Consider the following 13,572-nt stretch of genomic DNA (forward strand, 5'->3'; position numbering starts at 1 on the left):
TAACCATTCCAAAACTAAAAGTAACAAATAAAGACTAAAGAGGGTACGTAGGTTGGTTTTACTTTCTTTAATCTGGGAAAAAAAAAAAAAAAAAAAAAAAAAACATTTTGAATTCGAATGTAATAAATAGTAATTTTACATAATATTAATTAGTACTAACGTTTGGAATTCCAACAACACACCAAATAACATCAAAAGTATTGACTTTAAAAGATTAATGTTTTTTTACTTGGAGAACTAATTGATTAATGTTGCGGGTAAAACAAATTAACAAGCATACTTTCAAAGAAATGATTTACACCGAGCAATCAAAGTTTTGATAAGTGGTGATTTAATAATTAGGCATTAAAATACTAAATTAAATAATGAAGTTTATTTTTTTATTTTTATTAACTCAAACAGATAAATTTATCTACTATTTGACTTACGTGGTCTCCCGTCGTTGTCGTTGTCGGTAAAGAAAGGTGTGCTTTTTTTTTTTTTTTTTTTTTTTTTCTAATCAAAGAAAGGTGTGCCTAGTACACGCTGAATGTACCTTGCATTAAGAAGATCCAAGACCATAATATACAGCTTCTTCTTTTTTTTTTTTTCTTCTTCTCCTTTTTACTTGGCCTAACATGTGTAAGTGTTAGATTTAAATGATAATGTTCTGCTCATTCTTCGCATCATGTGTAAATCAAGTATTGAGAAAGAAACGCATACTTTCAAAGTTTGAAAATGTTTCTTTTGATATCTCTCAATTGAGGTGAGAATGGAGCAATGTTTTTGTGCATTGAGGAGTCCACAAATGATACTAATGGAATTTAAGATGTGTTTAGGATTGCGATTTGGTAAGAATAATATGTTTTTTAAAGATATCTAAGGTGTTTGTCATTACGATTTAAAAAGTACTTAATCTAAAAATTGAAAAAATATATATATATATATATTAAAATTATGATTTCGCATAATAAATATTTAATAAAACAGAAATTTTTAATATGTTTTATCAAACACATTTATAATTTCAAAAAATAACAATTTCAAAAATACAATTTTTAAAATTGCACATATTAGAACTATAATCTCCAAAGAACCTTAAATTAATGAGCCAATTTCATTCAAATACCGGGGGAGAGTACGAGTGTGAAGTGTTCGGAAAATGGCCAAACCTATTATAGGCCCAAAACAGAATGCTGGTCCACCGAAAAAAATAAATAAATACAACGTACAGGAAGCTCCCATTTACTGCCCTTTTTCAAAATTTAATGATAGAATGCTGGTGCTTATAGACCAAATATAAGACTTCCCAATCACAAAGCCAATTGTTGAAAAGGTATATCTCCATAGTAGACACCATGCCGGCATAGGTAAGCTTTTCTCGCTTTTATTTATTTTTGGTTTATGGGTCTGGATTTCTCGCCAACTATTTTTCTTGTTGCAGCAGACATGGCAATTTGGTCCCCCAATTAAGTTTTCCTTCAACCCCCATTTTCTGTGTGTTTTCTCAGCCTGATTTTCTGAATGGATTTAACGAAATGAAGCGATGAGGGTTTTGCACTGCCTCAAATCAGCTCTCCATCTCTCAAGAAAATCGGTTGTTTAACAACAAGAAAAATAGTCGACGAGAAGATTTTTGTGTTTCTCACAGTTTTTTGTGCTCATTATTTTCTTTGGAAAGATTTTTGTGGCCTTCAGTCATCAGTCGGCGAGAAGTATGAAAAAAAAAAAAAAAAAAAAAGAAAAAAAAGGGGAGATAAGAAGAGGAGCGTGGGTAAAGTGAAAAGAAAGAAAGTGAAATAAATAAATAATAAATGCCGCCTGGACGTGGCATTTTCTTGGCCTTAGATGTCAAAATTGCTAAAGAAATTGCCGTGGATCACGTTGCGGGTCTTCTTCGGGTTAATTCTTGAAAATGAGTATATGTATGTTTTTATATTCAGCAGGTAAAACATTTAATTCAAATTAAGTGAATGCAGAACTTTAGACTCTAATAACATGTTAAATTATCATTTATTGTAAAAGTTTAAGCTGATAAAAATAAATAAATTTAATTATTTAATAATTTTTAAGCTACTTTTTCTTGTATGTCCTATAGTCACGCCCAAGTAAAATCTCTACCAAGTAAAAGCGGCCACAAATTTCTAGTAGGATTAATAGAAGATTTGTAATCCCAATAGGTTTAGGAATTGGGTGTTCCAATTCAAGCCTAATTCTTAGATAATTGCTTATATAATCGCAAAAGTGCTCAATGAAAAATATGAAAAGATTATTGTTAGATTATTCATCTCTTGAGTTGATTAAAAGGTTGGCAATACCCTAATTATCCACAAACCAATTACACGTTCACAAACACGTCCTACGCAATTTCAAGCACTGGGCGGCCATCTCCCTTTATTTCTTCTTTGTCATCATCTCCCTTGGCAGGAAATACTTGGTCACTTGAAGCACGAGTGCTTAGACGACTTCCCTGTCACAAACCCAATTGCTGAAGATGAAGTGACAATGCCAACTGTTTAAGAGGGAAAAAACCCACAACTTCAATTTCCGCCTACATATATGGAAAAAGAGTAAAGTCTTGTGCGCACTAACTAAATAATTGGGCTGCATATTTTGAAAAATGTAAAACATGACAAATATATATGACCATTTGAGTGTGCATGGTCCACAGGAAGAAAAAATAGACTAAAACAAAGATTTATAAAAGAGTGTCTTGTCTATTCCTGCCTCCATTGTAGAATCAGACTGTAGAGGTTTCAGACTTTTCATCTTAGCATTGAATCATTTGAAAAGAAAGATCTACATATAAGATATGAATCATGGGCTTTATCTTTATCATAAGGTGGAGAGAAGGGCATTCTTATAATAATTATTATGACTTATATATTCTCATTAATTCTTATAATTTTGATAAAACTTTATTTAATTCTCTTAAACTTTTAATACTTTTACAATTATTTTTAAAGTTTAAAAGCTCTCAATTTAATACATCAAACTTTTAATTTTTTGTAATATCACTCGTTTGTTTGGTTCGTCATTTCTTTCCTACATTTTTTCTTTTTTCTTTTATCAGCTTCCTTGAACGACTTTGGCCGTTTCTTAATTTCCTTATCATGTTTCATAAAAATCTCGTCTGGGCGAGCTGTTTTCTTCGTTTATGGTGACAGGAGAGAAATTTGGAAACATACAAGCACAACTTAGTCAATTAGCTCGGGAGTCCATTATGTCTCTGCCTTCAACATCTTGGCCCATTTTTCCTTGTCATGCGTATCTCGTAGAAATATCCTCCCCTCATTCTCTCCGTTTATGTTGACAGGAGAGAAATTTCAAGAGGTAGTAGTCATATATAGAAGACGCAATATTGGTTCACTTCCACTATAAAACCTGCTTATTAACACCCACTATTATCTCCAAGCCTTCTCTTTTTTTTATAAACTCTCACTCTTCTCTCTCTCTCTCTGTGTTGCTAATACAGTCATGATGCTAATAATAGAATGGCCCTCCAATATTCTCCTGCTCTTGGGTTTGCTGTTAGTGCAGTCATGCATGCTTGAGTCAGCCCAATCTTCACCCAACTTTACCGACCAATCATCACTCCTTGCCTTCAATTCTAAAATTACTACCGGTCCAAACGAAACTGTCTTGGCTGGTAACTGGTCCACAACTACAAACTTCTGCGATTGGATTGGGGTTTCATGTAGCAGACGAGGGCAAAGAGTCATTGCTTTGGACCTTTCCTACATGGGTCTCCAAGGCACCATTTCTCCTCATATTGGTAACCTCTCTTTTCTTGTTTATCTCAATCTACGAAACAATAGCTTTTTTGGTTCTCTGCCTCATGAGATCAATCGCCTACATCGCTTGAGAATACTCCAGCTGTCATCCAACCTATTGGAAGGTAGCATCCCTCCAACTTTGCATAATTGTGAGAATCTTCAAGAAATACATCTAATGAGTAACCATCTTACAGGCGCAATTCCATCAACCCTCGCCAACATGTCTATGTTAGAGGTCTTGAATTTGCAAAACAACAGCCTCAATGGTCCATTTCCTCTTGTCATCTTTAACATATCCTCTCTTACCATAATTGCTCTTTCAGAAAATCACATCTCAGGTACTCTTCCAATGGATCTCTGCACCCATTGTCCTAAACTTCTTGGGCTTCATCTTTCATACAACGAATTCAGTGGCCGGCTCCCTTCACAAATGAACAACTGTAGAGAGATTGTAGAATTATCTGTGTCATACAATAAATTTGATGGGAATATTCCAAAAGGTATTGGAAGTTTAGAGAAGCTTGAATTGCTAGATCTTAGAATTAATTACTTAACCGGTAATATACCTCCTACCTTAAGTAACTTGTCGAGGCTACAAGTGTTCGACATTACAGTTAACAATATTAAAGGAATCATTCCCAGTGATTTATGGCGTCTTCCGAATCTGTCGATATTGAATTTTGGATTCAATTATCTCGTAGGGGAAATCCCCAAAAACCTTTTCAACATTTCCTCCCTACAAGAAATATGCTTACTAAGTAATTTCCTATCTGGCAATCTTCCAACAAATATTGGGCTTTCTTGCCCAAATCTTGAAACTTTGATGTTTGGTCGAAACAAATTTAGTGGTCTTATCCCATCGTTGCTTTCAAATTGTTCCAAGCTTGTTGTAGTAGATTTTAGTAACAACTTTCTCTCTGGGCCAATACCCACAAGTCTTGGAAACTTAAAATATCTCCAAAAGCTTCGTCTTGATATCAATCAGTTAACAGGGAAGCCAGAAGATCAAGAATTTAGCTTCCTTTCATCCTTATCTAATTGTAGATTTTTGGAAGAACTGTCCATGTCCTACAATCCCTTGGATATTACTCTTCCGAATTCCATTGGAAATTACTCTGATTCCCTCCACTCCATTTATGCATTCCAAAGCCAAATAAAGGGTCACATTCCTATGGGAATCGGTTCCTTGAAAGGCTTGACCTCGCTTGTTTTGGGCCATAACAATTTGACCGGAAACATACCGTCGACAATTGGAGGGTTGGAGGCGTTACAAAGACTATGTCTTTTGGATAATAAAATTGAAGGATTTATTCCAGAAGATATATGTCAGTTAAAGAACTTAGGCGAGTTAGATCTCTCAAACAACAAAATTTCTGGACCCATCCCAAATTGCATTTCAAACCTCAATCATCTGCAAAGGCTATACCTGAATTCTAATAGGCTAGAATCACCAATACCATTTAATATATGGAGCCTTGAAAATCTGTTGTTTTTGAACCTATCATCCAATTTCCTTGGTGGATATTTGTCTCCAAACATGAAAAAATTGGATGTTATTGAATATGTGGATTTATCTCATAACCAAATTACTGGAGATATTCCAAGCATCATTGGAGCTTTTGAAAGCCTAAGTTATCTTGATTTGTCAAGAAACTCATTTCAAGGAGACATTCCACAATCTTTTGGAGACTTGAAAGGATTGGATATCTTAGACCTCTCGTATAATAATCTCTCTAGTACAATTCCTAAGTCTCTTGAGGCACTTTTACATCTCAAGTATTTGAACGTGTCTTTCAACAAGCTATCTGGAGAGATTCCATCTACTGGGCCTTTTGCAAACTTCACAGCTAAATCATTTTCAGGAAACAAAGCACTTTGTGGGAATTCAATTTTTCAAGTTCCACCTTGTCCAAGCCTAGGCTCCAAAGGATCAATGGTGAAACAAAGTCCACTTAAATATTTTCTTCCTGCTATTGCTTCAGTTATAATTTGTCTAGCATTGGTTTATATGCTGAGAAGACACCGAGAAAGCAAAACACAGCCTCCAAGTTTCTTTGATACATTGCATCCATTGGAACATAAAATGATATCATATCAAGAGCTATGCCAAGGAACAAATAACTTTTGTGAAAGCAACTTGCTTGGGGCTGGAGGTTTTGGTTTTGTGTACAAAGGGATGCTATTTGATGGGACAATTGTTGCTGTTAAAGTTCTAAATTTGCAACTCTCGGGTGCTTTCAAAAGTTTCGATGTTGAATGCAAGGTCTTACAAGCAATCCGACATAGGAATCTTATTAAGGTTATAAGTACATGCTCCAACCTCGAGTTCAAAGCTTTAGTACTGCAATACATGTCGAACGGTAGCCTTGAAAGGTGGTTGTACTCTTATAACTACTGCTTGAATCTTATTCAAAGAGTAAATATTATGGTTGATGTTGCATCAGCATTGGACTATCTCCACCACGGTCAATCAGAATCTGTGGTACACTGTGATTTGAAGCCTTCTAACATCCTTCTGGATGAGGACATGGTTGCACACGTGGGTGACTTTGGCATTGCAAAGATTGTGGTCGAAAACGAGGATGCTACACAAACCCAAATTCTTGGTACACTTGGTTACATCGCACCAGGTACATAAATTCACCTCTACTTATTTTATTGCTAAGAGGTTATCTAGTAGCTAGTGGCTAATATCAAGAACAACAATTGTTGCTAGTTTCAAAAATACCAATGTACGTGTCAAATTTTTCATAATTCAATTTTATATAGGCCTTATATTCACATGAATATGCATTAACAATAAAAATTACTCAAACTATGATTTAGTCGATGGATTATTACCTATTTATTGCTCTTATGCATTAATTGCTAATTATTCTAAAATATATTAAAATAAATATTTGTATGAAAGGCAATTACGTACTATGCTTCTTGCTCACTAGATTAATACCCAAAATGCTAGCTACCACGATTATGGTTTTAGACAAGCCCACTCCATACCAATTTTATAGTCACTGGCCCACTAAGATACACAATGTATTCGAATAGTTTGCTATAAAATTGACAAGAAAAGTTTAATTTTCTTGGGTACAATGAATGCAATTTAGATATACATTTGCATGTATGTAATATATATCTATATCTAAGTACATACTTTTTTTTCTTCTTTTTTTTGGCTGAGATATGTGGACAACTTCCTTGTTTTTGTTTTTTTAATAAATTTTGAATTACTAACTTAAAGGCCTTTTGTACAATTGTGCGCTTTGAATAGAGTATGGGTTTCAAGGAAAAGCGTCCATCAAAGGCGACATTTATAGCTACGGTATAATATTGCTGGAGATGATCTCAAGGAAGAAACCTACCGACGACATGTTTGTAAGAGAATTGACTTTGAGGCAATGGATAAATACGTCATTTCCTGACAGAATCATGGAAGTTGTTGATGAAGGTTTATTGAAAACAGAAAATGGAAGGGATGTAACTGTCATGCAAAATGTTCTTTCATCCATCATAGAATTGGGCTTAATGTGTTCTAAAGAGTTACCAAATAAAAGGGTCAATATCAAAGATGTGCTTGCCAAGCTTAAAAAAATCAAACGAACACTTTTTGAAAACAAAAATGTAGTGTCTGATATCTTTGATCTTTGAAAACATCTTAGAATTAGGTTTTTTATGGTTTTTGTCCTTTAAATTTCTTAAAGTACTTACAAGAGGTATGTGTGTTTAATTTGTTTTACTTTTCATGTTTAAATAAATGGATTTTCTAACATCTTCCTCTTGACCCTTTTGTCATATATATATATATATATATAACATTATTTGGCTTTAGAAATACTAGCTTATAACTCATCCTATGCACGGAGTTTTATAATTATCATTTAATTTTGAAAAATCTTTTGTATCATAGTAAAATCCATCTATGAAAAATGAACCAAACCTAAACACAAAGGCATGTATAAAAATAAAAAACAAAAACATTTAAAGAAAAAACTGTGTATTTCGGATATCTAAATGAAAAGAATATAATCAATACATATCGAACATTTCTTCTCCATACTTGGATTCAAACACTTTAAATGATTTTTAATCTCAATTAACAACTCACAGAAATTCTTCACCTAACCTCATTTACCATTCGTGACACAATCCTCAAAAAACACAACCACACGCCAATACACAATCAGCATCAAAACATGCCCAAACATCAGCATCAATTAACTAATTTAACCTCTGTTTGGTAGCCTAGAAAATTCTAATAAACTTTAGAGAGAGAAAAATATTTTACCACACATTACGGCAAAAGAATGGAGTTTTCTTTCTTCCAGAACACAACAGCTTTTTTTTTCTTTTTTTTTCTTCTCTTCTTCTTCTCCTTTTTACTTGGCCTAACATGTGCAAGTGTTAGATTTAAACGATAATGTTCTGCTCATTCTTCGCATCATGTGTAAATCAAGTATTGAGAAAGAAACGCATGCTTTCAAAGTTTGAAAACGTTTCTTTTGATGTCTCTCAATTGAGGTGAGAATGGAGCAATGTTTTTGTTCATAGAGGAGTCCGCAAATGATACTAATGGAATTTAGGGTGCGCTTAGGATTGCGATTTTGTAAGAATAATATGTGTTTTTTAAAGATATAAAACGTAAGGCGTTTGACATTGCGATTTAAAAAGTACTTTATATATATATATATATATATGCGCGATTTTAAAAGCATGCTAAGGGGTGCGTACTTATTTGAAAAGACGCGAATTTAAATTAAAATCACGATTTCGCATAACAAATATTTGATAAAAAAAAAATACTTTTTAACATGTTTTTTCAAACACATTTGTAATTTTAAAAAGAGAAATGTTTGGTGTTCTTCTAGTGTTCTCTCAACTGTAATGTGGCTTTTAAAATCACCAATAGATTAAAAGTCACATCACAGTTAAGAGAATACTATGAGAACATTAGAAGAACACATAGCATTTCTCTTTTAAAAAATAGCGATTTTAAAAACACAATTTTTAAAATTGCATTTATTAAAACCACAATTCCAAACCTTAAATTAATGAGCCAATTTCATTTAAATATAGGGGAGACTGCGAGTGTATGAAGCGTTCGGAAAATGGCCAAACCCATTATAGGACCAAAACAGAATGCGTCCACCTAAAAAATAAATAAATAAAACAGGAAGCTCCCATTTACTGCCCTTTTTCAAAATTTAATGATAGAATGCTGGTGCTTATATATAGACCAACTATATATAAGACTTCCCAATCACAAAGCCAATTGATGAAAAGGAATATGCGTGGGTTAGACTTCCAAGTGACATTGCGAATTGTTTAAGAGGGAAAAACCCACAACCTCAACACATGATATCATCATTTAACTTCCCTTCGATTTCCACTCATATAGAAGAAAGAGTAATTAAAGTCTTGTGCGCCACTGCGACGCTGGTTGCCACCAACTCACCAAAATACAATGCTTCACTTCCACTATAAAAGCAGCATCCCTACGCCTTCTTTTTCATAAACCTCAGCCCTTCTCTATCTATTTCTCTCTTCTTCTTGCACTGTCATGATGCTAATAGAAAGGCCCTCCAAATCCAATATTCTCCTGCTCTTGGCTTTTCTGTTACTGCACTACTCATGCATGCTTCAGTTGGCCCAATCTTCCACCACCAGCTTTACCGATCAAGCAGCTCTCATTGCCTTCAAATCTAAACTCACTTCCGGTCCAAACCAAACTGTCTTGGCTGCTAATTGGTCCACAACTACAAACTTCTGCAATTGGATTGGCATCTCATGTAGCAGACGCAGGCAAAGAGTGACTACTTTGCATCTTTCTTTCAAGGGGCTCCAAGGTACCATTTCTCCACATATTGGTAACCTCTCTTTCCTGGTTTATCTTAATCTATGCTGCAATACCTTCTTTGGTTCTCTACCCCATGAGATTGGTCGCCTACATCGTTTAAAAAGACTCGTGTTGTCATCCAACCAATTGGAAGGTAGTATTCCCCCAACTTTGCAAAATTGTAGGAATCTTCAAGTAATACACCTTTGGAATAACCATCTCATGGGCGCAATTCCATCAACCCTTGGCAATTTGTCATCATTAGAGGTCTTGGAGTTGGAAGACAATAGCCTCACAGGTCCATTTCCTCTTGTCATCTTTAACATGTCCTCTCTGACCACAATTGCTCTTACAAATAATCACATCTCAGGAACTCTTCCAATGGATCTTTGCAGCCATTGTCCTAATCTTCAAGGGCTTTATCTTTCAGACAACAAATTCAATGGTCGGCTCTCTTCACAAATGAATTACTGTGGAGAGGTTGTAATCTTAGCCCTGTCATCCAACAAATTTGATGGGAGTATTCCAGAAGGTTTTCAGAGTTTAGAAAAGCTTGAAGTGCTAGACCTTGGAGGTAACAACTTAACCGGTAATATACCTCCTACCATAAGTAACTTGTCGAGGTTATCTGAATTTTTCATTGCGAATAACAAAATTAAAGGAAGCATTCCGAGTGATTTATGGCGTCTTTTCAATCTGGAACTATTGTATTTACCAGATAATTATATCACAGGGACAATGACCCCAAAGCCTTTTCAACATGTCTTCTCTACAAATAATCTCCTTGGTTGATAATTCCCTATATGGCAATCTTCCATCAAATTCTGAATTTTCCTGCCCCAGTCTTGAACGTCTAGCTTTTGGTCTCAACAAATTTAGTGGTCTCATCCCATCGTATCTTTCAAATTGTTCCAAGCTCGTCGTATTAGATTTAGGTTCAAACATACTCTCTGGACCAATACCAGAAAGTCTTGGACACTTAAAATACCTTCAAAAGCTTGGTCTAGATGGCAATCAGCTAACAGGGGAGCCTAAATATCAAGAGCTCAATTTCCTTTCATACTTATCTAATTGCAGAGTTTTGGAAGTTCTGTCCATATTCAATAATCCATTGGATATTACTCTTTCGGATTCCATCGGAAACTTTTCAACCACCCTCAAAACCATTTATGCAAACCAATGCCAAATAAAAGGTCGTATTCCTATGAGTGTACGTTCCTTAAGAGGCTTGACCTTGCTTGATCTGAGCAATAACAATTTGACTGGAAACATACCATCCACAATTGGAGGATTGGAGGAGTTACAAAGATTATATCTTGGTGGTAATAAAATCAAAGAATTCATTCCAGAAAGCATATGTCAGCTAAAGAACTTAGGTGAGTTGGATCTTTCCAATAACAAAATCTCTGAATCCATCCCAAATTGCATTTCGAACCTCAATATTTTGCAAAGGCTAGACTTGAGTTCTAATAGGCTGGAATCACCAATACCATTAAATTTATGGAACCTTGATAATCTATTGTTTTTGAACCTATCATTGAATTCCCTTGGTGGGTATTTGTCTCCAAAGATGAAAAAATTGAAGGTTGTTGAAGCCATCGATTTATCTTGGAACCAAATTACTGGAAATATTTCAAGCATCATTGGAGCTTTTGAAAGCCTAAATTATCTTGATTTGTCAAGGAACTCATTTCAAGGAGACATTCCACAATCTTTTGGAGACTTGAAAGGATTGGATTTGTTAAACCTCGCATACAATAATTTCTCTGGTGTAATTCCTAAATCTCTTGAGGCACTTTTATATCTCAAGTATTTGAATGTGTCTTTCAACAAGCTATCCGGAGAGATACCATCTATCGGTCCTTTTGCAAATTTCACAGCTAAATCATTTTTAGAAAACAAAGCACTCTGTGGGAATCCAATTTTTGGAGTTTTACCTTGTCCAAGTCTGAGCTCCAAAGGATTAAAGGTGAAACAGAATCTGCTCAAATATTTTCTTCCTGCCATTGCTTCAATTATACTCTGTCTAGCATTGGTCTATATGTTGAGAAGACACCGAGAAAGTAAAATACAGCTTCCAAGTTTATTTAGTACATTGTCTTTATCAAAGCATAGAATGGTATCATATCAAGAGCTTTGCCAAGGGACAAACAACTTTTGTGAAAGCAACTTGCTTGGAGCCGGAGGTTTTGGTTCTGTGTACAAAGGTGTGTTGCTTGACGGGACTGTTGTTGCTATTAAAGTTCTAAATTTGCAATTGGCCGGTGCTTTCAAAAGTTTCGATGCAGAATGCAAGGTCTTACGGACAATCCGACATAGGAATCTTGTTAAAGTCATAAGTACATGCTCCAGCCCTGAGTTTAGAGTTTTAGCACTGCAATACATGTCGAACGGTAGCCTTGAAAGGTGGTTATACTCTTATAACTACTGCATGAATCTTCTTCAAAGAGTAAACATTATGGTTAATGTTGCATCGGCGTTGGACTATCTCCATCACTGTCTATCAGAATCTGTAATTCACTGTGATTTGAAGCCTACCAATATCCTTATAGACGAGGACATGATTGCACATGTGGGAGACTTTGGCATTGCAAAGATTTTGGCCGAAAACAAGGATGCTACACAAACCAAAACTCTCGGTACACTTGGCTACATCCCTCCTGGTACATGAATTCACCTCTATTTATTTTATTGCTAAGAGGGTATCTAATAATGGCTAATATTAAGAACAACAATAGTTGCTAAGTTTCAAGAATATCAATATTGTACATGTCAATTTTCCATAATCTAATTTTATATTGGACTTAGATTCATATGAATATACACTAATGATAAAAATTACACAAATCATGATGCTTAGTCGGCAGACAATTACCTTTAGTTCCTCTTATTTATTGATTGCTAATTATTATAAAATATGCTAAAAGAAATATTTATATCAAAGACAATTATATTATGTGCTTCTTGCTCACTACGTTAATATGGAGTAATTTAATAGAATAGGTATAGTGTAGTTTCGAATACAAAATGTATTGGAACGATTGCCCTAAAATTGATATAAAATAAAAAAATAAAAAATAAATAAAAAAATAAAAAAAAAAAAAGAAGAAAAAAGCTATCCACGTGTGATGATTAATTTATGTTTAACTTTGACGAAGTAAAGTTATTTTTATTTATGTAAATAATTACTTCAAAAAATAGAACATTGCCCTTATGATAACAAAGGTCAACAGTCCGCTCATAAAAGTGTGTGAACTTATTAAAAGTTGTTCATAACATAATTATAATTCTTCTTTATATATATATATATATATATATATATATACATTTTTTTTTTACAAGAAAAAGCTGAATTACTAACTTGGCCTTCTCTACAATTGTGAGTGTCGATAGAGTATGGTTTCGAAGGAAAAGTCTCCATCAAAAGCAATGTTTATAGCTACGGTATAACATTGTTGGAGATGATCATAAAGAAGAAACCTACCGACAACATGTTTGAAGGAGAATTGACTATGAGGCAATGGATAAATGCATCACTTCTTGACAGAATGATGGAAGTTGTGGATGACGGTTTATTGAGAACAGAAAATGGAAGAGATGTAACTACCATGCAAAGTGTTCTATCATCCATCATGGAATTAGGCTTAAGGTGTTTTGAAGAGTTACCAAATGAAAGAGTCAATATCAAAGATGTGCTTGTGAAACTTCAAAATATTAAATTGACACTTTCTGAAAACAGAAATCGGAGTATCTGATATCTTTTATCTAGGTTTTATTTGGTTTGTCTTTTTTATTTCTTAAAGTACTTTCAAGTGCTGTGTTTTATGTTTGTATGACTTTTCACGTTTAAATAAATAGCCTAGGATTTTCTAACATCTTTCTCTTTACCCTTTTCTCATCTTTTTTTCTTCTTACATTTCTTATTGAGATCATATATCAAATTTACTTGAGGTTTATTCTTTATGCTTCACAGGTACTAAATTA

This window comes from Corylus avellana, chromosome ca9, assembly GCF_901000735.1.
Source record: "Corylus avellana chromosome ca9, CavTom2PMs-1.0".
Taxonomy (NCBI): domain Eukaryota; kingdom Viridiplantae; phylum Streptophyta; class Magnoliopsida; order Fagales; family Betulaceae; genus Corylus; species Corylus avellana.